Here is a 25,082-nt window from a genome sequence, read left to right as displayed (position 1 = left end):
CTTTCCTTGCAGCACTCGGCCACACGACTGGACAATAATCAAGATAAGACAAAACTAGCCTGCAGAACTTGCTTTTTGGAGTGTGGTGTCAAAAATGCAGAGCATCTCTTTATTATGGACAGATCTCTCCCCATATTTACAACCATTGAATCTATATGTTTTGACCATGACAGTTTACAATCTAAATGTAACACCAAGTAATTTAGTCACCTCAACATGTTCAACTGCCACCCCATTCATTACTAGATTCAGCTGAAGTCTAGAACTTAAGGAATGATTTGTACCAATTACAATGATCTTATTTTTAGAGATGTTCAGCACCAGTTTATTACTGGCCACCCATTCCAAAACAGACTGCAACTCTTTGCTAAGGGTTTCAGTGACTTCATTAGTTGTGGTTTCTGATGGGTATATGGTTGAATCATCAGCATACATGGACACACATGCTTTGTTTAATGCCAGTGGCAGGTCATTGGTAAAAATAGAAAAGAGTAGAGGTTCTAGAGAGCTGCCCTGCGGTACACCACACTTCACATGTTTGACATTAGAGAAGCTTACATTAAAGAAAACCCATTGAGATCTATTAGATAGATAGCTCTGAATCCATGATATGGCAAGGGTTGAAAAGCCACAGATAAATTTTTTCAACAACAGATTACAATATCAAAGGCTGCACTGAACTCTAACAGTAAAAAATCTAATCAAATCAAATGTTCTTGGTCACATACACATGGTTAGCAGATGTTATTGCGAGTTTAGCGAAATGCTTGTGCTTCTAGTTCCGGCAGTACAGCAATATCTAATGATACAAACTAAAAAGTTAGCTAGCTACTAAGAAACTTTCCAATACACTTTCAAAACAACAAACCAAGCTCTCCCTCATTCCGCGTTCAATAAGATGTGTTCAACAGGAACTTATAGAGAGACTTAGAGAGAGATCCTTGATGAAAACCTGCTCCAGATCAAATAGGACCTCAGACTGGGGCAAAAGATCACCTAAGCACACAGCCAAGACAACGCAGGAGTGGCTTCGGGACAAGTCTCTGAATGTCCTTGAGTGGCCCAGCCAGAGCCCGGACTTGAACCCGATCAAACATCTCTGGAGACCTGAAAATAGCTGTGCAGCAACGCACCCCATCCAACCTAACAGAGCTTGAGAGGATCTGCAGAGAAGAATGGGAGAAACTCCCCAAATACAGGTGTGCCAAGTTTGTAGTATCATACCCAAGACGACTCGAGGCTGGAATCACTGCAAAAGGTGCTTCAATAAAGTACCGAGTGAAGGATCTGAATACTTATGTAAATGTGCTATCCATTTTGGAGGTTTTATAAAATTTCAAAAAATGTATTTTTGCTTTGTCATTATGGGGTATTGTGTGTAGATTGATGAGGGAAAAAACTATTTAATCAATTTTAGAATAAGGCTGTAACGTAACAAAATATAGAAACAGTTGAGGGGTCTGAATACCTTCCAAATGCACTGTATATAGACATATACTGTACATACGTACATACATACATACACATTCAGTACCGGTCTAAAGTTTGGAGACACCTACTCATTCAAGGGTTTTACTTTATTTTTACAATGTTTTACATTGTAGAATAATAGTGAAGACATCAAAACTATGAAAAAACACATATGGAATCACGTAGTAACCAAAAAAGTGTTAAACAAATCTAGATATACTTTATACTTGAGATTCTTCGAAGTATCCGCCCTTTGCCTTGATGACAGCTTTGCACACTCTTAGCATTCTCTCAACCAGCTTCATGAGGTAGGTGTGCCTTGTTAAAAGTTCATTTGTGGAATTTCTTGAAAGACAAACACACTTTTATGAGTAGACTAAAACAACTGGACACACACACAACACACAAAAAGGAGAGGAAGGTAATGTTTTCCGGGATGTTCTTCCTCAGAGGGAGCAGAGGGAGAGTAGCAGGTTAGCGCCCTCGCACACTAACCTCTTCAGGACAGAGAGTACGACATGTTCCGCCTCCTCACCACCTACACACATCTCCTCCCTCATCCCTTCTTTCTCCCCGTCTTACCAGTAACGGCTGTACCACAGGGAGTGTTCTCAATAGCTCCATGGCTGTGTGCATGCACTATAAGGGTTGCTCCCCGCTCTGGCCCTCTCCACAGTCACCTTAAAAACTCTCTCAGCCAACCCCTCGGACACTGTCACCGGAGAGTCTTCATACACACTGCTGCATCTCGAGAATCTCGACTTTTTTGTTCATCTGCAAAAAGCGAGATAACAACAACCAATGTGTTTTATGTAAAAAATAAAATAAAAATTTGAAAAGGAAAGAAAAACGTGCCTTTTTCACGTTGCTGACGTTTCCGTTTTACATCAGAACACCATTGTCTAAGATGTACACGGACCAGGTCACAACCTTGAGTATCTGGCATGACAATAAAAAAGTATCCACGGGAAGCACGTTGGCCATTTTAATTCATAAACATTAGGCCTCTACTCTCTGTAAAATTCACACAATTACCCTGTATTTATAAACACTGTAAAAATCCCATGATTTTATTATGTGATTTTATTATGCAAATGACACATGAAAATCACTCACAAGTGAAATTACCTGAATGTCAAGCCCTGGACTGGTACCCAGGCTAACTGCCTTCTATTTTGAACACATGTATTTTCATTGTTAGAGCGACCACTTGAGTATCTGGTCAATATATTGGATAAAATGCGGTCACACACAATATCTTACATTTATTAGTTGGAGGACATGTTTAATGTTGCCTTGTTTATCAGTACAACTAAAATGTGTATTCCACCTGTCACAGTACCCAACCCTCTGACATACTATTCACGCAACAGTCTGGGAGCATCAGGTAAGCCTCAGAGCAGTACCCAGGTAGCAGTTCAGGGGTTTATGTGCCTTGCTCAAGGACACAGTGGCAGAAGGGGTTGGAACCAGACCTGGATAAATAGTATATTCTAAATACTCTAACTAGCTGTGGTCGATGATTGAGCTTGCCTGGCACAATGGGACCACTGTAATAGTCCCAAAAGAGCAAACCACATCTTTCTGGCACTCCACTCCAGACAGGCTCAATACTATTTGAACTCAGGTCAGAGCAATTGTTTCTTTTATAAAGCCCTTTTTACATCAGAGGTGATCAGGAGGTGCTTTACAGATACCCGGCCTAACACCCATTGAGCCAGAAGCTTATGCCTTGGCTTTAGCTCAGCAGAGTCTAATACAGCCTTGTGGTGCACAGGACTAATCCTGTCAGCAACACCAGCAACAATACTGCTGCTAAATACTGTAATAAAAAAATTACTTATTCTGGTATCGTTTGAATTATTTTTAAATATTAGGTTGTTATGGCACCTTTAACATTCACAAAGTGTTACCCAAAATATTTAGATAAGCAATTTGGGCGAGTTTCTTTCAACATGTGAGTATCACTTGTGAACCTGTACAACCCTGACAGTGATCCCTGACTCAACATGTCTAATTGTTACTATCAGAGCCTTCTTGACTAATAAGGACTGTTTATATGGATGTAATGTCTGTGCATTTCCGTTGTACTTGCTAGGTGCAAACACAACAAGTTTTAGAGAGTACGTTTATATTCGAGGGTGTGACTTTTTAGGGTGTGACCAGATTTAAGACTCATTGTATACCAACCTACTTAGAGACAGTGCTGGGAAAGAATATATTTATATTCATATGACATTTCACATTCATTAAATCCCGAGGCATGGTCCGTGTCCAATATCTGTATTGCCTACTACTTACTAAAAGTACATACTTCTGTGTACTAATCGTACTACATATTATTTAGAACGTACTGTTCAGTAAAAGCATATGCAGTAAGCAATGAAAATCAACATACTAATTATTATTCATACTGTGAAGGCATCTAATGCGTGATTTCCAGGCCATTTGTTCATTTTGGTATCATCAGCTGTTGAATGTATGCATTTAAAGTATACACATGTTTTACCATTGTCTGCAATGTGTTTCATGAGACACTCGTTCTACAACACCTTGCTATGAAAGTAGCTTGCAACTTGAAGTTTTATAATTTCATGTAAAGACAAAACATTTTCTGCTGTAATATTGATGTGCTTATAAAGACAGTATGCCTACACTCTACCTAGCAAAAATACAAATAAGTTGTGTGTAGAGGAGAACAACAGATAGATTTGTATGCTCCTTGTTCTTCAGCTGTCCCAGAAATAGCATGGCATTCAATTCTATTTCTATGGTATTTTCTAAGGATTTGGCTGTCTAACCACATACTGACAATCACAGGTCTCTGGGTGAGGTTCTGTCGTGTACGTACAGGTGCAGTCAGGTGGCAGGAGGGGTGGAGGGCATGACACTTCATCCTGGATATGACAGAGTTTGCCTCAAGCCATGGGTCCAGCAGTAGCCTACAAAGTAATAAGAGAAAAGTGCAAATTGCTGAACTTATGTAGATATTCTAAACAAAGTGTTTTGATAACTTTCAAGTGCAACGGTTCCATGTAGAATAAACCATCCTTATTGTTCTGCTAATACAACAATGTGCAAATATTATAATTGTCTTTCAAACCAATACAGATACAGTACCTATTAGCATTTATTTCTGGTGGTAGACGTTAGTCGTCATCCCTTCATTCGGTGTCCCACATAAGACAGTTCCCTGACATGTTTGAAGAACACACTAATTTTTAATAGGTCAGTAGCCAGTGATGCTGACGCCGTCACTATTTCCACATTCAAAACAACTGGGAACTGGGCACTCAGAAAAGAATGGGAGAAACTCCCCAAATACAAATGTGCCAAGCTTGTAGAACCATATTCAAGAAGACTTGAGGCTGTAATCGCTGCCAAAGGTGCTTTAACAAAGTACTGAGTAAAGGGTCTGAATACTTGTGTAAATGTGGTTTTTATTTTTTATAAATTAGCAAAAGGTTCTAAAAACCTGTTTTTGCTTTGTTATTATGGGTAGATTGTGTAGACTGATGAGGGAAAAAATAATTAAATACATTCTAGAAGAAGTCTGTAATGTAACGAAATGTGGAAAAAGTCAAGGGGTCTGAATACTTTCTGAATGCACTGTGTAGCGAATGTGCCCACTCTTGTATTGGCACGTGTGCTCTAGCTAACAGCTAGCAGATACATTGTGGGTATAGCCTACATCAGGGGTATTCAACTTTTACTCTACGAGGTCCAGAGCCTGCTGGTTTTCTGTTCTACCTGATAATTAAGTGCACACACCTGGTGTCCCTAAATCAGTCCCTGATTAGAGGGGAACAACGAAAAAAATGCAGTGGAGCTGGCTTCGAGGTCCAACTGCAGCATCAATCATCACTTTCACCACACTGAAGTTTATCATAACTTATTTAATTTGTAGCCTAATAAACTGCATGCTTTCCCGAGTTGTATTGGGAGAACCACACAACATATCATCACATGAATCCAAGTTTACTTGAAAAGCATTTTCCACCAACATTTCTCGCATTATTAATTTGACCGACACAAAAATATCCCACCTTGTCCAGCCTATTTTATTTTGTCGACATTTGGTAAGTTTACCTAGACAAAATGGCTGTTATCATCAGGCCTGTCCTGACATTTTTTTTAACGTACTTTACTCTCATAAAAAGGGAAGCACAGCTCGCACAGCCGCGAGCTGCCCATTGACACGAGCCTAACAGACGAGCTAAATTACTTCTATGCTCACTTCGAGGCAAGCAACACTGAAGCATGCATGTTAGCATCAGCTGTTCCGAACGACTGTGTGATCACTCTCACCGTAGCCGATGTGAGTAAGACCTTTTAACAGGTCAACAATCACAAGGCTGCGGGGCCAGACGGATTACCAGGACGTGTACTCCGAGCATGCGCTGACCTACTGGCAAGTGTCTTTACTGACATTTTCAAACTGTCCCTGACTGAGTCTGTAATACCAACATGTTTCAAGCAGACAACTATAGTCCCTGTGCCCAAGAACACTAACATAACCTTCCTAAATGACTACCGACCCGTAGCACTCATGTCTGTAGCCATGACGTGCTTTGGAAGGCTGGTCATGGCTCACATCAACACCATTATCCCAGAAATCCTAGACCCACTCCAATTTGCATACCGCCCCAACAGATCCACAGATGATGCAATCTCTATTGCATTCCCCACTGCTCTTTCCCACCTGGACAAAAGGAACACCTACGTGAGAATGCTATTCATTGACTACAACTCAGCGTTCAATACCATAGGACCCTGGGACTAAACACCTCCCTCTGCAACTGGATCCTGGACTTCCTGATGGGCGGCCCCCAGGTGGTAAGAGTAGGTAACAATACATCTGCCATGCTGATCCTCAACACGTGGGCCCCTCAGGGGTGTGTGATCAGTCCCCTCCTGTACTCCCTGTTCAGTCATCACTTCATAGCCAGGCACGACTCCAACACCATCATTAATTTTGCTGATGACACAACAGTTGTAGGCCTGATCACCGACAACGATGAGACAGCCTATAGGGAGGAGGTCAGAGACCTGTTCCTGTGGTGCCAGGATAACAACCTCTCCCTCAAAGTGTTCAAGACAAAGGAGATGACTGTGGACTACAGGAAAAGGAGGACCGAACACGCCCCCATTCTCATAGACAGGGCTGTAGTGGAGCAGGTTGAGCGCTTCAATTTCCTTGGTGTCCACATCACCAACAATCTATCATTGTCCAAACACACCAAGACAGTCATGAAGAGGGCACGACAAAGACTATTCCCCCATGGGTCAACAGATCCTCAAAAAGTTCTACAGCTGCGCCATCGAGAGCATCCTGACTGGTTGCATCATTACAGAGGGTAGTGTGTACGGCCCAGTACATCACTAGGGCCAAGCTTCCTGCCATCCAGGACCTCTATACCAGACCTCTATATCCCCCTCCCCTCGTTTTACACTGCTGCTACTCTCTGGTTATTATCTGTGCATAGTCACTTTAACTCTACCTACATGTACATATTACCTCAATTAACCTGTGCCCCCATACATTGACTCTGTACCGGTACCCCCTGTATATAGCCTCGCTACTGTTATTTTACTGCTGCTCTTGAACTATTTGTTATTTTTATCTATTTTTTACTTAACATTTATTTTTCTTAAAACTGCATTGTTGGTTAAGGGCATGTAAGTAAGCATTTCACTATTCGGCGCATGTGACAAATACAATTAGATTTGATTTGGATGGAAACCTGGTTAATGTGAAGCCATTTTGAAGATGCTGGAATGATAATTTGGACGACCATGCACATGCCTACAGGAGACTTTTGAAGTAGCCTAATCAGATTAAAACACTGTGACTGGTTGTGTTCATGGCACATAAAGGTAATACCTTTTCAAAGTTAAATGACCAATATTTAGGCTATATTGATACGTTAGGTTCTAGGTGTGCGAGGAATAGCCGCTCGGATTGAAGACTAAGCAGAGCTCATGTTAAGCTTTCCTGAATAACTGGGCCTGCCGGGAGCATGTGGCCACACTATTGTACGAAGACTTGGCAGAATGATGATCAGCAACAGACCACATCTCAGTATCAGAAATAAAAAGCCAGACTGGCCTGCTACTCTATTTTTCTAGAACTTCTACACCGTCGAGAGTAGACCTACAACTGATCCAAATTAAATGAAACAGGGCTTTTGCGCCGTTATTCAAATGACATTTTCAAAGCAGCCTAGAGTAGAATTTTGTACTCAGTTGAAAACAATAATGCAATTATTCATTGCATTGAGGTGTTGTAGGCTAGTCTAGGTAGGATATTGTCCCTAAACATGATCAATAGGGGAACTTTTTGAGCTGCGTGTTTCATGTCTTCACTGTTCTTTCATGCGCAATGATGCAACTGGCCTCTCTGCTGCCTATCAGCTATTCATATTTCTTATTGTGGATTCATGTGGATGTAGGGCAGGATATACTGGTAGGCTATACTGACCAGTGGTATAGTAAAAGTTAGCATGAGGAAAAGTGTAGTGCTTAAGGGAAGTACCAAAACACCTTGATATAGGGGAGGGGTATGCAAGCAGATGAGGAAATGTGGCTAAGATAGAAGACATTATATAGTTAATCCTGCAAAAAAAGCGAATGTAAACCAGGGGGGGGGACAAATGCACTACCCTCCCCTTTTCCCAATAAAAAAAACACACAACCCTCCCAAAAGCAAAAATAAACAAAAAAGTTGGACAACCCTCCTGTATTTTGGATGACCTCCCCACCCCAGTACCGGTATTTAAAATAAGGGTGTTCATTCGAATATTTTGAAATATTTTCTCTATCCTAGAAAGCAAGTTTTGTAAAACCAGATGATCAGTATGTTTACTCTTTCTATAAAGGCACTAATATTGTGTAAGTGTTCTTTGAGTGAACTTGACTGTAACTATGGATGAGAAATGTTAATTTGTATGAGTTTGTAGAGTCCGTGGTGGTCGGCGAACCCTCAACCTTCTGGCCCATAGCCCTGCATGGCATCTACTGTGCCACAAAAACATGCTGAAGTGGCAAAGTTGATATCCATGTTTAGAAACACAGGGTCGCTAGCTACAGTTATCGTTAAAAATTATTTTGAGTTAATTCTATGAGGACGGAGGGTGTGCAATTTTTTTTTACAATACAAGGGGAGGGTCTTGTGAAGATATTTTGACGTTGGGGAAGGGAGTGCCTTTTTTTAAAGACACCTTGAGTTGGAATGTTCCTAAATAACCGCCCTTTCTATTCTGGTGTGCGTCTGTCTGACTGTCTTAATTACACATAACACCCAGACATGTAGAGACACCTCTGCATATGACGTCGAATGTGTGAAATATGTTGATGACAAACCCAGAACATATTAGTGTTGAAAGCTTTCCAGGCTGGTGAGGCATTGTAAAATGCAGTGTTTCATTGATCAATTCATTGCTAAGCCACTTTAAGATGATTCATAAGAATTGTCTACCACTTAATCAAGGTGGTGAGGTAAGTTGCTGTGTTAACGTATACTCTTTCACACTATTGAACCATACAGTGCTGGCTTGGATATTTTCTTGTAACATTGTCCTTTCCAGCATGGTTCCAGCAACTAGTGGATGACAGCTCAGTAGAGCTTGGCTCTGTTTGTCTCAGCATTGTAAAAAGCCCTTTATTGTTTTTACAACTTTAGCCTAACCAGAATTAGAGTCAGAATGAATACAAATATTGGATATATACAGGATATTTCCGAAAACTTAGCCAGCCAGGTGTATTTACAACCTTTATTTATACTATCGTACTATAAAAATTTGCCTGGTGCAAATTATTTCTATAGAACTCCTTCCTGCTTATAGGATGGCTACTTGCGACAGTAACAAAACATATGTACAGGTAGAAATGTATTCATTTAGAGAAAACGTGTCATCTTGCGAAGAGCAACATCCCCAGTCAGTGTGTCAGTGTTTTGACCAATGATATACTTTTTGCACACATCCCAACTAACGATTTGCAGTGACCCAATCGTAACGAATCCTAACTTGTATTTATCAGATGTGAATTGTACAACTTACCCTTACACAACACTATTTGGATATGTGAAATGTGATTTCAAGTTTCTGATTATTTATTGTCGTCTTAGGCATTGCCAACCGCCAATAAATAACTAGACACACCCTAAACAGTACTGGTTGATTTAAAACTGGTTTGGTTTGTCATTAGATTTCATAATATAAGATGGCAAGATAATTTAAGAGTTGACTCACTCCCTGACATTTCCCTGACTTCTACTATGACGCTGAAAGGTGTTCTAGTTTCATTGAATCTGTTCTATTGAACATGCCATTACATCCACGATAAGGAACATCCTCCTTGTTTTATGTGTAAATGCCATGGTATGACATGAAAGATGCTGACTCTGTGAAGCATTTATTTGGGCTGCAATTTCTGAGGCTGGTAACTCTAATGAACGTATCCTCTGCATCAGAGGTAACTCTTGGTCTTCCATTCCTGTGGCAGTCCTCATGAGAGCCCGTTTTTATTTTACTAGGCAAGTCAGTTAAGAACAAATTCTTATTTTCAATGACGGCCTAAGAACAGTGGGTTAACTGCCTTGTTCAGGGGCAGAACGCCAGATTTTTACCTTGTCAGCTCAGGGATTCGATCTTGCAACCTTTCGGTTAGTCCAAGGCTCTAACCACTAGGCTACCTGCCGCCCCAGTTTCATCATAGCGCTTGATGCTTTTTGCAACTGCACTTGAAGAAACTTCTTGAAATGTTCAGTATTGACTGACCTTCATGTCTTTAAAAAATGATGGACTGTCATTTCTCTTTGCTTATTTGAGCTGTTATTGCCATAATATGTACTTGGTCTTTTACCAAATAGGGCTATCTTCTGTATACCCCCCCTACCTTGTCAGAACACAACTGATTGGCTCAAATGCATTAAGAAGGAAAGAAACTCCACAAATTAACTTTTAAGAAAGCACACCTGTTAATTGAAATGCATTCCAGGAGACTACTTCATGAAGCTGGTTGAGAGAATGCCAAGTGTGCAACGCTGTCATCAAGGCCACAATAAGTGGCTTTTTAAAGAATCTCAAATATGAAATATATTTTGATTTGTTTAACATTTTTTGGTTACTACATGATTCCATGTCTGTTATTTCATAGTTGTGATGTCTTCACTATTATTCTACAATGTAGAAAATATTTTTAAAAATAAAGAAAAACCCTTGAATGAGTAGGTGTTCTAAAACTTTTGACCGGTAGTGTATTTGCATAAACTCTTCAGAGTTGTGTTCTGTGGGTGTAACCGAGAAAACTGATACCCCATTTCATTGCTTCACATTCCAACCTTGTTTAACATTATCTCGTCTAAATATGGCATGAATCCACCAATTGTTACCTTCTGCATCACTTTCAAAGAGGTACTTTTATTTTGAAGGTAAACCTCAAATTACACTATTGTGCCTAATCCTTATTGTGGCTAGCTTCACAGCATATAACCAGGTCCGGTCGAGCATCACTAGCCAGATGACGCTAGCTTTGGGCAACAGTGTTAAGTAGCTGCCTAGCTATTTATTTTCATGAACTGAAGTTTAATTTCATTATGCGAACAACAACTGGCTACCTAGCTAATACTTACTCACAAGGATTCCTGAATCATTGCTAAGAATAATGAAAATGACTGCAGAAATACTGGTCACTGTTTTCAGGCTGGTTGTATTGGTGCTAGCTAGGTACCAAGCTAAAGCTAGCTAGCTACCCCAGAAGTAGCGGGCGAAAAAATTATGCTTTATTACCAACGCAGTATTGTAAACACATCGTTCGTGGCCAGTATTTGCTTGTTTGCCAGCTTTGACATTGCTACTGATAGTAGTGGTGACGCTTGGCTTGCACGTGCAAATTCAGAACACACAACATTCTATAATAGAACTGTGTTATTTGACGTGTCAAATTAAAAGCCCTATTTAAAGCCAAATTGTGTTATTGTCAAATTGTGTTTTTTGACGTGTATCTTTTTTGACACGCAAAGACCCAAACGGCGTTTATGTTGTGAAGCTAATAGCAGTGACGCTGTTACTGTGTAACTCCGGTAGGGCAACATCTGAAAAATAGAGGACTTGGTAGTATGTACCGGTGTTCGACCAGTCGCGAAAGTCAACATCACCCACGACAGAGAACGGTTGATTGTCAAGGGCAATGAATTAAATTAACTTGGTGTTAATGGATTTCACCTTTGAGTTGTCTCCCTGAAATGTTCTTACTCTTTCAAATGACTGCTCGACTTTTTGACTGTTCGATCTACACAGCTGACATTGTGGGCTAGGATAGGAATGCTGTGTTGCACGTGTAGCGCCAAATTGTACATGGCATCATTACATCATGTGCTTACGTTATATAGGTATGTGCGTCAGCTTTGACATCGGTTTTGCACATAGGCGTTAAACTAGACATCGGGCCGATACCGATGTTGGTATTTTTAGCTAATAACGTCCGATTCCGATATGTTCACCGATATATCGTGCATCCCTACTGTACACCATTACCTATGCATTGTGGATCAATGACATGGGGTATCAATTTACTCAGTGACACCCACAGAACACAACTGTGAAGAGTTTAAACAAATATTAGCATTGTAGCTCTTATTGCGTGACTTTGACTGTGAGAAATCACCTCCTCAGTCAGCTTATTGTGCGTATTGACATTCATATTGCTCTGTACATTGTGGATCAATAAAATTGGGTTTTGGTCTGCTAATGGAAACCCACAGAAAACAACTGCGAATAGATTACACAAATATTTGTGTTGTAGCTCATATTGCGGGACTCTGAAACAACTGTGAAATGATCCACATTTATTGTACCAGTCAAGCTATTATGTGTTTGTTGAACACTATTCCAGAGGAAAAACAATACAACATGGATGTTTTGGAGTCTGAAAACTCTGAGGAGAACTTCGGTACTGAGTAGACTGATACCCCATTTCATTGCTCCACATTCCAACACTCCAACCTTGTTTCGCATTATCTAGTCTAAATATGGCATGATTCCACTATTTGTATCCATTTGCATCACTTTCAGAGGGACTTTTATTTAAAGGGCGAGCCGCAAATTCCACAACACATAACCCGGTCCGGTCAAGCGGCACTAGCCAGATGAAGCCAGCTAGCTGCTTATAACGTTAACTTGGGGCAACAGGGTTAAATAGCTAGCTAGCTTGTTTAGTTCGTTATCTAGCTAGCTAGTTATTTTAATGAACTGAAGTTCGATTTCAATAGGAGAACAACAAGTGGTTGCCTAGCTAATATTTAGTCACATGGATTCCTAAATCAATACTAAGAATATTGAAAATGGCTTCAGTGTCATCTGGTCATTGTTTACAGGCTGGTTGCATTGGTGCTCGCTAGGTACCAAGCTAAAGCTAACTACCCCAAAAAGTTGCTAATAACATCTGCATCAAAATATATTTGCTAACATTTTTGATCCTGCTCGTTTGATCCTGATCTTATTTCAAATGCTAACACAGACGTTGTCCCATTCAGTCAAAAAAATTATGACTTATTACCAACGCAGTATTGTAACTACATCGTGGCCAAGGAGTGTGCTTGTTTGCAATCTTTTATTTATTTTTTACAGCAGCTTTGACAGTGCTACTGATCGTAATGTTGGCGCTTGGCTTTGCACGTGCAAATTAGGCACACAACAATACAACTTTTTTATTTGACATGTAAAATTAAAACCTTATTTGACTCATCAAATAGTGTTTGACTTAAATGTAATGTGTTATTTGACATGGGTTTTTATTTTACACGCAAAGAGCCAAATGGCTTTCCATATTCAACAATCTAAGCCAACTGCCAACCCAGTCTGTTTTTTCCCCATAGTTGCTTAGGCGTTGGTTGTGTTGCTAAACAACCATTATGGTTGACTCTCAGGCAGGATGAAAATGACTACATCGACCATGATCCTTTGCTTGTTACGGCCACTTTCAACATGATTCTTAGCTATTTTTTTGTGCCATTTAGCAACATGACGCCTGAGATAGTAGAGAAAGGAATCACATAATTCAATATATAACGTCCACACAGCACCGTCGACAATCGCGTTCTCATTGTTAAGCAGCATCACGTGGCTGCTAAGCTAATCACCCAATCCCTTCTCAAAGTCAGGGTGAGTCGAGAAAACTGCCTATTTTCCGTGAAAGTACGTAATGTCACGATTCCAAAACTGTACAATATTACAGAGAACAAGTTATTTATCTTACATCTCAGAAAAGATTTGCAATGTCTTGTTTACAAAATTCATGCTAATGTTGGGTTTTTGAGCTAGCGCCCAATTGACTCCATTTCACTCGTTGACGGAGAGTTCTACTTGTCCTAGAATCGCCCTGAATGTACAGCTCAGCCAATACGACGCATGGGCAACAATGGGAGTTAATATGAGATTGCCATCTCCTCAAAAGTGTCTCTGGTTTCTCATATCCTCAAAAGTATCTCTGATGATGCACAGCCATCGAGAGTTTTCCATAGGAATACGTGGATGACGTCAGTGCTATCACCATCTACTGGTTTTAATGTCTATGGGTCTTTTGTCCATTCATCATTTCTTCTCATGAACCTTTCAAGAGACTGAGTAAAGTAGAAAAAAATGTATCAATCATTTGGGTTAGAGAAAATAAATGTGTGTTTAAAACAAGTAAAATCTTGTGTTGAGTACTTCAAGACATTGACTTTAATGTTCCAAAATTACTTTTATGATAGGTAGTCAAAAATAATGTAGATATTCTGGGTTCACAGTTACATCACTTTTTTCAGACTCAAATGTGTTTAACACAAGAAAGGTCAAGGGGATAATATCTCTGACATTTTTAAAGTAATTCCCCCGTCCATCCTTAACTTTTCCTTAATTAGTCATAAGTTGTTAGGATTTCAATATCACGAACAGAATTTGTGTTATAAGCAGTTAAGAGGCCATTTTTTCCTGAGCGCCAAAAAGGGACTTTTTCAAATCCTCCTACATAGTCACATGCAGATAAGATGTTTCGATTTCATTTCTATACAGTATCAGAAACAGCAGATTCTTAGGTTTCCAAAACACTTACCATTGCCAAATCAGTCTCAAAATAGTACTTTTTCCAAGAATAACCACTGTTCCATGCGCTCCACACTTGAGCATGCCAGCAACAGACAGCCTGCAGTAACAAACTAATGAAAATGTATTTGTGTTCTTGGAAATAATTTTTTTTGTATTATAATGTTACCCAAGACCTTCATAAACACAACCAAAGTAGTATTTTGAAAATGTATTTTTTAAACTGAAAATGTATTTATTAGACTGAATGTTGATTCAAAATTATCCCTCATTGGCCTGAATGGGGATCCCAAAGAGGCCAGGCTTTTCTAGTATTAAAAGGAAACATTTTATTTATTTAATAAATGGCCTAAAGACCTTAATATTGGTTCCAAATTAGTAAGAGTCAAATGAGTAAACAAGCTGGTAATGTATAAATTAATTTCATAAGCTCTGCTTTTTTTAATCAATAGTTTTGATTTATTTACAGTGAAATCTAAAATATTTGTCCCAAAAAATTCTCACGAGGTTTCTGGAGCATCTGTTTCGATTTTGGTTAGTATCCTTAGATGCCATATTAAAGCTCCATTCTGTTACGAAAACAATAATATGTGGTTCCCACCAATTGTTTTGGTATAGAGCTAGGAACGGTCCTAGGGAATTGTAACCACTGTCAAATTAATAGACAGCACTCAGAATATTTTTACTTTGATGAAACTATACATCGTTCGGTTATAAATACTCACAGGACACAATATATAATCCTCATGTATGGTTGTCAATCTCTAAGCAGGTATGGAAATTGAGGGTGAAGAAATAAAGTCGAGTGTGGAAAGTGAATTAGGATTGAAGGGATGACAGATTAATGTGATTACATTTATAATGAATGTCTCTTACCGTTTGCAGTGTTTGTCCATTTTGTGGTTGGCAGTGGTGTTGAAGGAGTGGCCACAGAGCAGTATCTGCTTTCTTCTTGCTGAAGGTTCTCATCTCATCCTCCAATGTCCACCTCTTCTAAACAATCGTATTTTTATTTCTGCAGCCCTCTCTTCAGCTGTTCCTACTTACTGGTACCTAGCAACTGAAAACCCAGAGAAAAGTCAGTGTTTTACATGGATCTTGCAAAACAATGTTATACACTGCTCAAAAAAATAAAGGGAACACTTAAACAACACAATGTAACTCCAAGTCAATCACACTTTTGTGAAATCAAACTGTCCACTTAGGAAGCAACACTGATTGACAATAAATGTCACATGCTGTTGTGCAAATGGAATAGACAAAAGGTGGAAATTATAGGCAATTAGCAAGACACCCCCAATAAAGTAGTGATTCTGCAGGTGGTGACCACAGACCACTTCTCAGTTCCTATGCTTCCTGGCTGATGTTTTGGTCACTTTTGAATGCTGGCGGTGCTCTCACTCTAGTGGTAGCATGAGACGGAGTCTACAACCCACACAAGTGGCTCAGGTAGTGCAGCTCATCCAGGATGGCAGATCAATGCGAGCTATGGCAAGAAGGTTTGCTGTGTCTGTCAGCGTAGTGTCCAGAGCATGGAGGCGCTACCAGGAGACAGGCCAGTACATCAGGAGACGTGGAGGAGGCCGTAGGAGGGCAACAACCCAGCAGCAGGACCGCTACCTCCGCCTTTGTGCAAGGAGTAGCACTGCCAGAGCCCTGCAAAATGACCTCCAGCAAGCCACAAATGTGCATGTGTCAGCATATGGTCTCACAATGGCTCTTAGGATCTCATCTCGGTACCTAATGGCAGTCAGGCTACCTCTGGCGAGCACATGGAGGGCTGTGCGGCCCCACAAAGAAATGCCACCCCACACCATGACTGACCCACCGCCAAAACGGTCATGCTGGAGGATGTTGCAGGCAGCAGAACGTTCTCCACGGCGTCTCCAGACTCTGTCACGTCTGTCACATGTGCTCATGTGCTCAGTGTGAACCTGCTTTCATCTGTGAAGAGCACAGGGCCCCAGTGGCGAATTTGCCACTCTTGGTGTTCTCTGGCAAATGCCAAACGTCCTGCACGGTGTTGGGCTGTAAGCACAACCTCCACCTGTGGACGTCGGGCCCTCATACCACCCTCATGGAGTCTGTTTCTGACCGTTTGAGCAGACACATGCACATTTGTGGCCTGCTGGAGGTCATTTTGCAGGGCTCTGGCAGTGCTACTCCTTGCACAAAGGCGGAGGTAGCGGTCCTGCTGCTGGGTTGTTGCCCTCCTACGGCCTCCTCCACGTCTCCTGATGTACTGGCTTGTCTCCTGGTAGCGCCTCCATGCTCTGGACACTACGCTGACAGACACAGCAAACCTTCTTGCCACAGCTCGCATTGATGTGCCATCCTGGATGAGCTGCACTACCTGAGCCACTTGTGTGGGTTGTAGACTCCGTCTCATGCTACCACTAGAGTGAGAGCACCGCCAGCATTCAAAAGTGACCAAAACATCAGCCAGGAAGCATAGGAACTGAGAAGTGGTCTGTGGTCACCACCTGCAGAATCACTCCTTTATTGGGGGTGTCTTGCTAATTGCCTATAATTTCCACATTTTGTCTATTCCATTTGCACAACAGCATGTGAAATGTATTGTCAATCAGTGTTGCTTCCTAAGTGGACAGTTTGATTTCACAGAAGTATGATTGACTTGGAGTTACATTGTGTTGTTTAAGTGTTCCCTTTATTTTTTTGAGCAGTGTATATTGTTTTATGTACGAAGCAGGTTTGAAGAGTTAGCGAGGTAACTTTGGCCAACTCTGAGTTGGCCAACTTGGGATAACCGGTCATACGAAAGTGGCTCACCTTTTAGCCAGGTGCATTCATATCTAACCTGCTCCGGGGAATGCTAATGGTACTTTCAAGACAACTGGGAACGAGTTTAAATCATGACGTCAGTGAACTTCAGGTCGGGAAGTCAGCTCTAGAAAGATGCCTGAGTTTCCGACTTGGAATTCCGATTTCATTTTTCCCCCAGTGACAGTTGTTTTGAACGCGGCATAACTCACGGTTAACTCCATTTATCGCGAATGAAATGACTGAGCCACGAGATGAAGACCAATAAAATAAAATAAAAAGACCAGTAAAAAATAAATTTAAACTCAGTTTTTCACAATTCCTGACATTTAGTACTAGTAAAAATTCCCTGTCTTGGGTCAGTTAGTACTTGCAAAAACTATAGTTTGTTAACAAGAAATTTGTGGAGTGGTTGAAAAATGAGTTTTAATGACTCAAACCTAACTGTATGTAAACTTCCGACTTCAACTGTACGACCCACCACTGCGATCTGTATGCTCTCGTTGGCTGGCCCTCACTACATATCCGTTGAAAAACCCACTGGCTCCAGGTCATCTACAGTTGAAGTCGGATGTTTACAGGTAGGAAAAGTATGTGGATATATTGAAGCAACATCTCAAGACATCAGTCACGAAGTTGAAGCTTGGTCGCAAATGGGTCTTCCAAATGGACAATGACCCCAAGCATACTTCCAAAGTTGTGACAAAATGGCTTAAGGACAACAACGTCAAGGTATTGGAGTGGCCAATCGCAAAGCCCTGACCTCAATCCTATGGAATTTAATTCATTGTATTTTATTTTTTTCCCCTGGGGGGGGGGGGGGGACGGACTGTGGGAGGGGTCTCGAATGGTTGAGGGACAGCTATTGGGGAACTGTGGGGGGATCTTGGAGGGTTCGGGCTTCACAAGATTGTGATCATGAAAAAGGAAACTCTGACATATTTTATATCACTATCGTGCACACGCACCCTCACACATACGGATGGCTCTGTTGCGGAAAGACTGATACATGTTTGATAGTGTCTTGATGCTGTATTGTTTGTCCATCATGTTCTAATACTTTAATGTTACCCCTTGTGTTTTTTGTAGTAAATAATTATTTATTTATTTTTTAAGAAAAGAAAAAAGAAAGGAGGCCTAGAAACCCGACTCCGTTACACCAGCTCTGTCAGGAGGAATGGGCCAAAATTCACCCAACTTATTGTGGGAAGCTTGTGGAAGGCTACCCGAAAGGCAATGCTACCAAATACTAATTGAGTGTATGTAAACTACTGACCCACTGGGAATGTGATGAAAGATATAAAAGCTGAAATAAATCATTCTCTCCACTATTATTCTGACATTTCACATTCTTAAAATAAAGTGGTGATCCTAACTGACCTAAGACAGGGAATTTTTGTACTCCAATTAAATAACAGGAATTCTGAAAAACTGAGTTTAAACGTATTTGGCTGAGGTGTATGTAAATTTCCGACTTCAACTGTATAAGTCTTTGCTAGGTAAAGCCCCGTCTTATCTGGTCACCATAGCAACACCCACCCGTAGCACACGCTCCAGCAGGTATATTGCACTGGTCATCCCCAAAGCCAACATTTTCTTTGGCCGCCTTTCCTTCCAGTTCTCTGCTGCCAATGACTGGAACGAATTTGCAAAATCTCTGAAGCTGGAGTCATATCTCCCTCTCTAACTTTAAGCATCAGCTGTCTGAGCAGCTTACCGATCACTGTACCTGTACACAGCCAATCTGTAAATAGCACACCCGACTTCCTCATCCCCATATTATTACTTACCCTCTTGCTCTTTTGCACCCCAGTATCTCTATTTGCAATTCATCATCTGCACATCTATCACTCCAGTGTTAATGCTAAATTGTAAATATTTTCACCACTAGAGCCTATTTTTTGCCTACCGCCCTATTCTTCTACATTTGCACACACTGTATATAGATTTTTATATTTTTCTTTTATTTTGTGTTATTGACTGTACGTTTGTTTATGTGTAACTCTGTGTTGTGTAACTCTGGCCTACCTGGTTAAATAAAGGTGAAATAAAAATAAATAAAATAATGCTCTCTGGTGAGCATCCTCCTATATAACTTTCTGGTGGGGCAGAGCCTGTCCTGACTGCATAGCTACCTTGGTCCTTCGCTTCCCGGATGCTGGGGTCTCTGACTTCACTGCTAGTAAGTCATGGAGACATTATGCATGTTGTGAGAAGTTCTGTACATAACCCGTATAGTACCCTAGAAACCCCAGTAGTTTCCTCAGCTCTCTCATGTTTGTTGGTGGCCTGTTTACCAGTTCTTGCACTGCTACAATTTCTTTAACATCCATTCTGTAACCCTCAGCAGAAATTATTTTTCCTAAATAACGGACCTCATTCTTGAATAGGTCACACTTATCAGCCCTGAGTTTAATACCCCATTTATTTTGCTGCCTGAGTACCTGAGGGACATCTTCAACATGTTGTTCAAATGATGACTAAAAATAAGAACATCACCCAAATATGGTACACAGATCTCTTATACCCTCTAAACTTTCCTCCATGCTTTGTTGGAAGGCAGAGGGACTGTTTGATAAGCCAAAGGGAATTCTATTCCATTCATATAAGGCCCAAGGGCTGCTGAAGGCAGTGTATTCTCTGGACTCCTCTCCCACAAAGCCTTTCCTTGATCTTAAACTGTAAACCATGAGTTTCCTCCCAAACCATCAAGTATTTCCTATATACGGGGTACGGGATGCCTGTCCAGAACAGTCTTCTTGTTCAATCCCCTGTAATCAACACAAAGTCTTAAACTCCCATCCTTTTTCCGTACGCAGACCAGAGGTGATGCATATGATGAAGTTGACTTCCTGATGGTGGCTTTTCACCTCAGCATACAAGGGGCGTGGCACACCGTTGTATCTCTTTGCCACTGGTATGTTATCAGTCAATCTCAGAATGAACACACATTCTGAGATTTTCAATACACCCTATGTCCATGTCATCTTTGGCGAAAACAGCTGATTCCTCTCTGAGCATCTGTTTGATTAATTATTGTTGTTCTTGGCTCAAGTGCTGAACATCTACAGGTGGGTCCCACCACTCTATGTGACTGTTGCAGGGCCAGGCTCTGGTGGGGATCTGTCCTGAACCTGTGCTACAGTAACCTTTTCTCCACTGGGCACAGGAACCAGGTGACACGCTACTACTCTCTGTAATGTCCCTATCACTGTTTGTCTTGGTAAGGTAATGTCATGTTTGGTAGTATTCACTACTGCAATGTCAACTTTTCGAGATGGTCGTTTTGATATTTTCACGACCTGACTTTGTAAGTCCAGGCCACAGATCCCTCTCACGTCCGGTTCAAATAACACAATTCCATCATTGAAGGGGACCTCTCTTGGGATACAGGGATGAATCCATGTTGTTTGTCCACCTGGAATGACAACGTCACGTCTGCCTGCTGTAAGCAAGCATTCCTCTGTGTATTTACTGTATACATCAGCTCTGAGGGCTCCTTGTTACTTTTTGTTTGAACTATTTCTTCAATTACATTAAACTCAATGATTGGTTTCTCCAGTCTTTAATTTGTGACTATTATCAGAACCCTCAACTGTTTTCCTACAATGACCTCAGCTTTGGGATCAAGCAAACTAAAACAAAACCCAGAAAGGGAATTTCAGTGCCATTGGCTGCCTTCAGATCCAGTTTCTCTGTATTGCCCATGATTTCTGCCGGTGGTCTAATTTGTGTGCGTGGCAAATTACGTTTTCTCCATTCCTCACTTATGATGGATACCTGAGCCCCTGTGTCTTCACACCCTCCATATAACACCACACTTGACATCTTTTACCAATGAGCTGTGCTATATTACAATGTCCTGTGGTGGCTGGGGTAGTTGGCCCCCACTCTCTCTGTGTCATGGGACAAGGGGAGTTGTGGTCAGTCTTGCAGGCACCAACCTTGTAGGTTGGTGCTGTTTCCAATGATCCTGTTGGCACACTTTGGAACAATAGGCAGCTTTATGACACAATGAACACAACTTCAACTCTGAGATTCTCTCTACCTTTGCACTGCAGCCGCTGCAACACTGGATGGAGCTAGATGTATCTGAGGTCATTCCCCGTTCCATGGTTGTGACCCCCAGGCGTTTCCCCGATCGGGGATATGCGTTGCCCCTGATCCTACATCCTACTACCCAATGGCTATCACTGCCACATTTGTAGCAATGATGGAAAGTCTGTTGATCAGTCTCATAACAACTTTTGCATTTTCTTTTCTCCCTGTTGGTTGGACTTGGTTTTCTGTTGGAGCGATTCCCAACTGAACTGTCACCCTGGCCCTGCACTGACTGTACTAATGAGGCTACAGGTCAGTTCTTTGATTGCTTCATTGCGCGCATCAATTTTACTCAGTAGAGGATTGTATTGCTTTTGGATGTGGTCCGTGAGGGCTCTGCCTGTGCACATTCCTCTCTGCTATCCCCGTTATCCTCACTCAGTACTGCGTTCACTCGTGTGGGTGTGAACTTACGTGAAATCCTGGCCTTTTGCATACGTTCGCTTTCATTGCCCTGGGCAATTAGCATTTTCTCAAGCAACAGTTCATCACTGGTGTTAATATTCTGGAGATGCACTCTCATCTCTGCCCTGACATGATCATTTGTTAATCCTGTAACAATGGCCTGCAGGCATTTGCTCTTGACTAACTCTGTGCCATATTTCAGTCCTGATTGGGCACAAGCTGAGGCTGATAACACTTTCTGTCTCAGGTCAAAGACTCGGACTAGAAAGTCCAAGGCAGACTCTCCCGGCTCTTGTGTTGCTTTAGTCAACTTGTGATACAGTTCAGTAGCATCCTTCTCTGCATAATGTGTCCTCAAGATTTGCCTTAGTGTGTAGAGTGTCATGTCTGTTTTTCCCTCCAGATAACTCCTCATTTTAAGCCCTGGGCTCACAGCTCTGGTTACTGCTTGTATGATTTCTAATTCATGGTACCCTTTTCTCTGTCCATTTTCAATCTGATGTTCTAGGCTGCTGAAGCTGAGCTTATCTTTCTGATTCTGATCTCCTATCTGTCCATGGATTTTAAAGTCTTTATAACTGGACATACTCACTCCATTCTCTCTGTGGCGGATGCCTTTCTGGAGCTGAGACCACTTCTCTGCTGGGCTGAGGAGCCCCTCCCTCTTCTTTTCGTTCTGCTGCAGCTCCCATCTCTCCGCTGTCCACTTGCATCATTGGCGCCGACTGGCTGGGACTTGTAGGCAGACTTTTCACGTTATCCTCAGAGTCCGATATTCCTTTGATTTCGTCTTTCAGTTGAATCAGCCAAGACATTCCCTCATCCTCTGATTCCATTAAATCCTCCTTCTCACAGTAATCTTCCATCAATTTGCGCCGCAAAGCGCGATGGCTCTTTCCTTTTACTTCAGTCATCTACACCTCCTATTCCACAACGTAACGTTACACACATGTGCCATAAATTGTCATCAGTTAAAGTCCATAAACTCTGCTCGATTTCATCCAACAACGTTTCCCTCTCTCGACTCATATTGTCCTACTAACGTGGCAACAACGACAATGCAGGCAATGGCAAGATAGCTACAATCTGTTTGGTGGTTAGCCTGAAAACGTTAGCTAGCTAGCTACTCTCCCAATGTCTCTCGCTCGTTGTTCGTTCCAGGAATATGGGCCGGTGCTCACATGAAAATAAATCTCAGCGGTGCCTCCAAATTTGTTACCCTTTCTATGAGCTTATAATATAAACTACAACATGGAAGGTACGGTTTACTTCCCTTTTAATCATGTCAGCACATGTAACAGCAGTTTACAGCCCTTTTTTTTGTTTCTTATTCTTCCTGTCCCCAATTCACTTAAACTATATTTATTTATTTCCCATGGGCTTCACCAGAGTACCCCCTAGTGGCTGGAATACAACTGTATTCAGCCCCTTACACGTGCAGTTACAAGCCTGCTAGAGTTAGCGGCAGGTGGACGAGCAATATCCACCGTAATGGTACGGATGAAGCCTGAGCTGGAATGTGAAGCTAACTGAAGCTGGTTAACTTTAGAAAACCCTGCGTATATCTCGCTTGCTTCGTAGGATACCCCTCTGGTGGGTATTCCAGAAAGAGGGTTTAACATTTCCGGCTTCGCTTAACCAGTTGAGGGAGTCCGGGATTTGTTGGCCTAATTAAAGCCAATTTATCATTGCTCTGGCAATGCAATCCAAAGGCTCTGTGCGGAGGCCAAATCGAGCTCTGTATCACATCGCTATGCACCTCCCACATTTTGTAACAATGCGCAGTAGTGTAAAGTACTTAATTAGTACTTTAAATTATTTTTACTTGAGTCGTTTTGGGGGGTATCTGTACTATTTATATTTTTGACTACTTTTACTTCACTACATTTCTAAAGAAAATCTTGTAATTTTTACTCCATACATTTTCCCTGACACCCAAAAGTAGTCGTTACGTTTTGAATGCTTAGCAGACCGGGAAAATGTTGAAATTCACGCACTTATCAAGAGAACACGTGGTCATCCCTACTGCCTATGTGTTGGCGGATTCACTAAAACACAAATTCACTAAACACATCTTTTGTAAATATTGTCTGAGTGTTGGAATGTGACCCTGGCTATAAAATACATTTTAACAAGATGTATGTTAAACAAGAAAATGGTGCCATCTGGTTTGCTTAATATAAGGAATTTTTGATACTTAAATATATTTTATCCATTAAATTTACTTTTGATACTTAAGTATATTTAAAACCAAATAATTTTACTCAAGTAGTGACTTTATATTAAGGTATCTATACTTTTACTCAAGTATGACATTTGGGTATTTTTTCCATTATTGACAATGCGGAGGGCTCCATATAGCTCTGTATTGACACTTCCTTCACAACAGCTCTGCTCTTCTCAAGAAGTATGAAAATCAAATCAAATTTGATTTGTCACATACACATGGTTAGCAGATGTTAATGCGAGTGTAGCGAAATGCTTGTGCTTCTAGTTCCGACAATGCAGTAATAACCAACAAGCAATCTAACCTAACAATTCCACAACTACTACCTTATACACACAAGTGTAAAGGGATAAAGAATATGTACATAAAGATATATGAATGAGTGATGGTACAGAATGGCATAGGCAAGATGCAGTAGATGGTATAGAGTACAGTATATACATATGAGGTGAGTAATGTAGGGTATATAAACATAAAGTGGCATAGTTTAAAGTGGCTAGTGATACATGTATTACATAAAGATGGCAAGATGCAGCAGATGATATAGAGTACAGTATATACATATACATATGAGATGAGTAATGTAGGGTATGTAAACATTATATTAAGTGGCATTGTTTAAAGTGGCTAGTGATACATTTTTACATAATTTCCATCAATTCCCATTATTAAAGTGGCTGGAGTTGAGTCAGTATGTTGGCAGCGGCCACTAAATGTTAGTGGTGGCTGTTTAACAGTCTGATGGCCTTGAGATAGAAGCTGTTTTTCAGTCTCTCGGTCCCTGCTTTGATGCACCTGTACTGACCTCGCCTTCTGGATGATAGCGGGGTGAACAGGCAGTGGCTCGGGTGGTTGTTGTCATTGATGATCATTATGGCCTTCCTGTGACATCGGGTGGTGTAGGTGTCCTGGAGGGCAGGTAGTTTGCACCCGGTGATGCGTTGTGCAGACCTCACTACCCTCTGGAGAGCCTTACGGTTGTGGGCGGAGCAGTTGCCGTACCAGGCGGTGAT

At 41.2% G+C, this 25,082-nt stretch overlaps 1 long non-coding RNA gene across 1 annotated transcript; it reads right to left on the bottom strand.

The window, feature by feature from the left end:
* Positions 1–1,558: 1,558 nt before the first annotated feature.
* On the bottom strand, positions 1,559–23,183 carry LOC139558583 (uncharacterized). Its single transcript, XR_011671600.1, has 3 exons — positions 22,435–23,183; positions 15,432–15,615; positions 1,559–4,412 (listed from the first exon to the last, which is right to left on the bottom strand). It is a non-coding gene; the product is annotated as an uncharacterized lncRNA (long non-coding RNA).
* Positions 23,184–25,082: the final 1,899 nt, after the last annotated feature.

The sequence above is a fragment of the Salvelinus alpinus genome, chromosome 29, assembly GCF_045679555.1.
Source record: "Salvelinus alpinus chromosome 29, SLU_Salpinus.1, whole genome shotgun sequence".
Lineage (NCBI taxonomy): Eukaryota > Metazoa > Chordata > Actinopteri > Salmoniformes > Salmonidae > Salvelinus > Salvelinus alpinus.
This window is presented reverse-complemented; position numbering and strand designations above follow the sequence as displayed.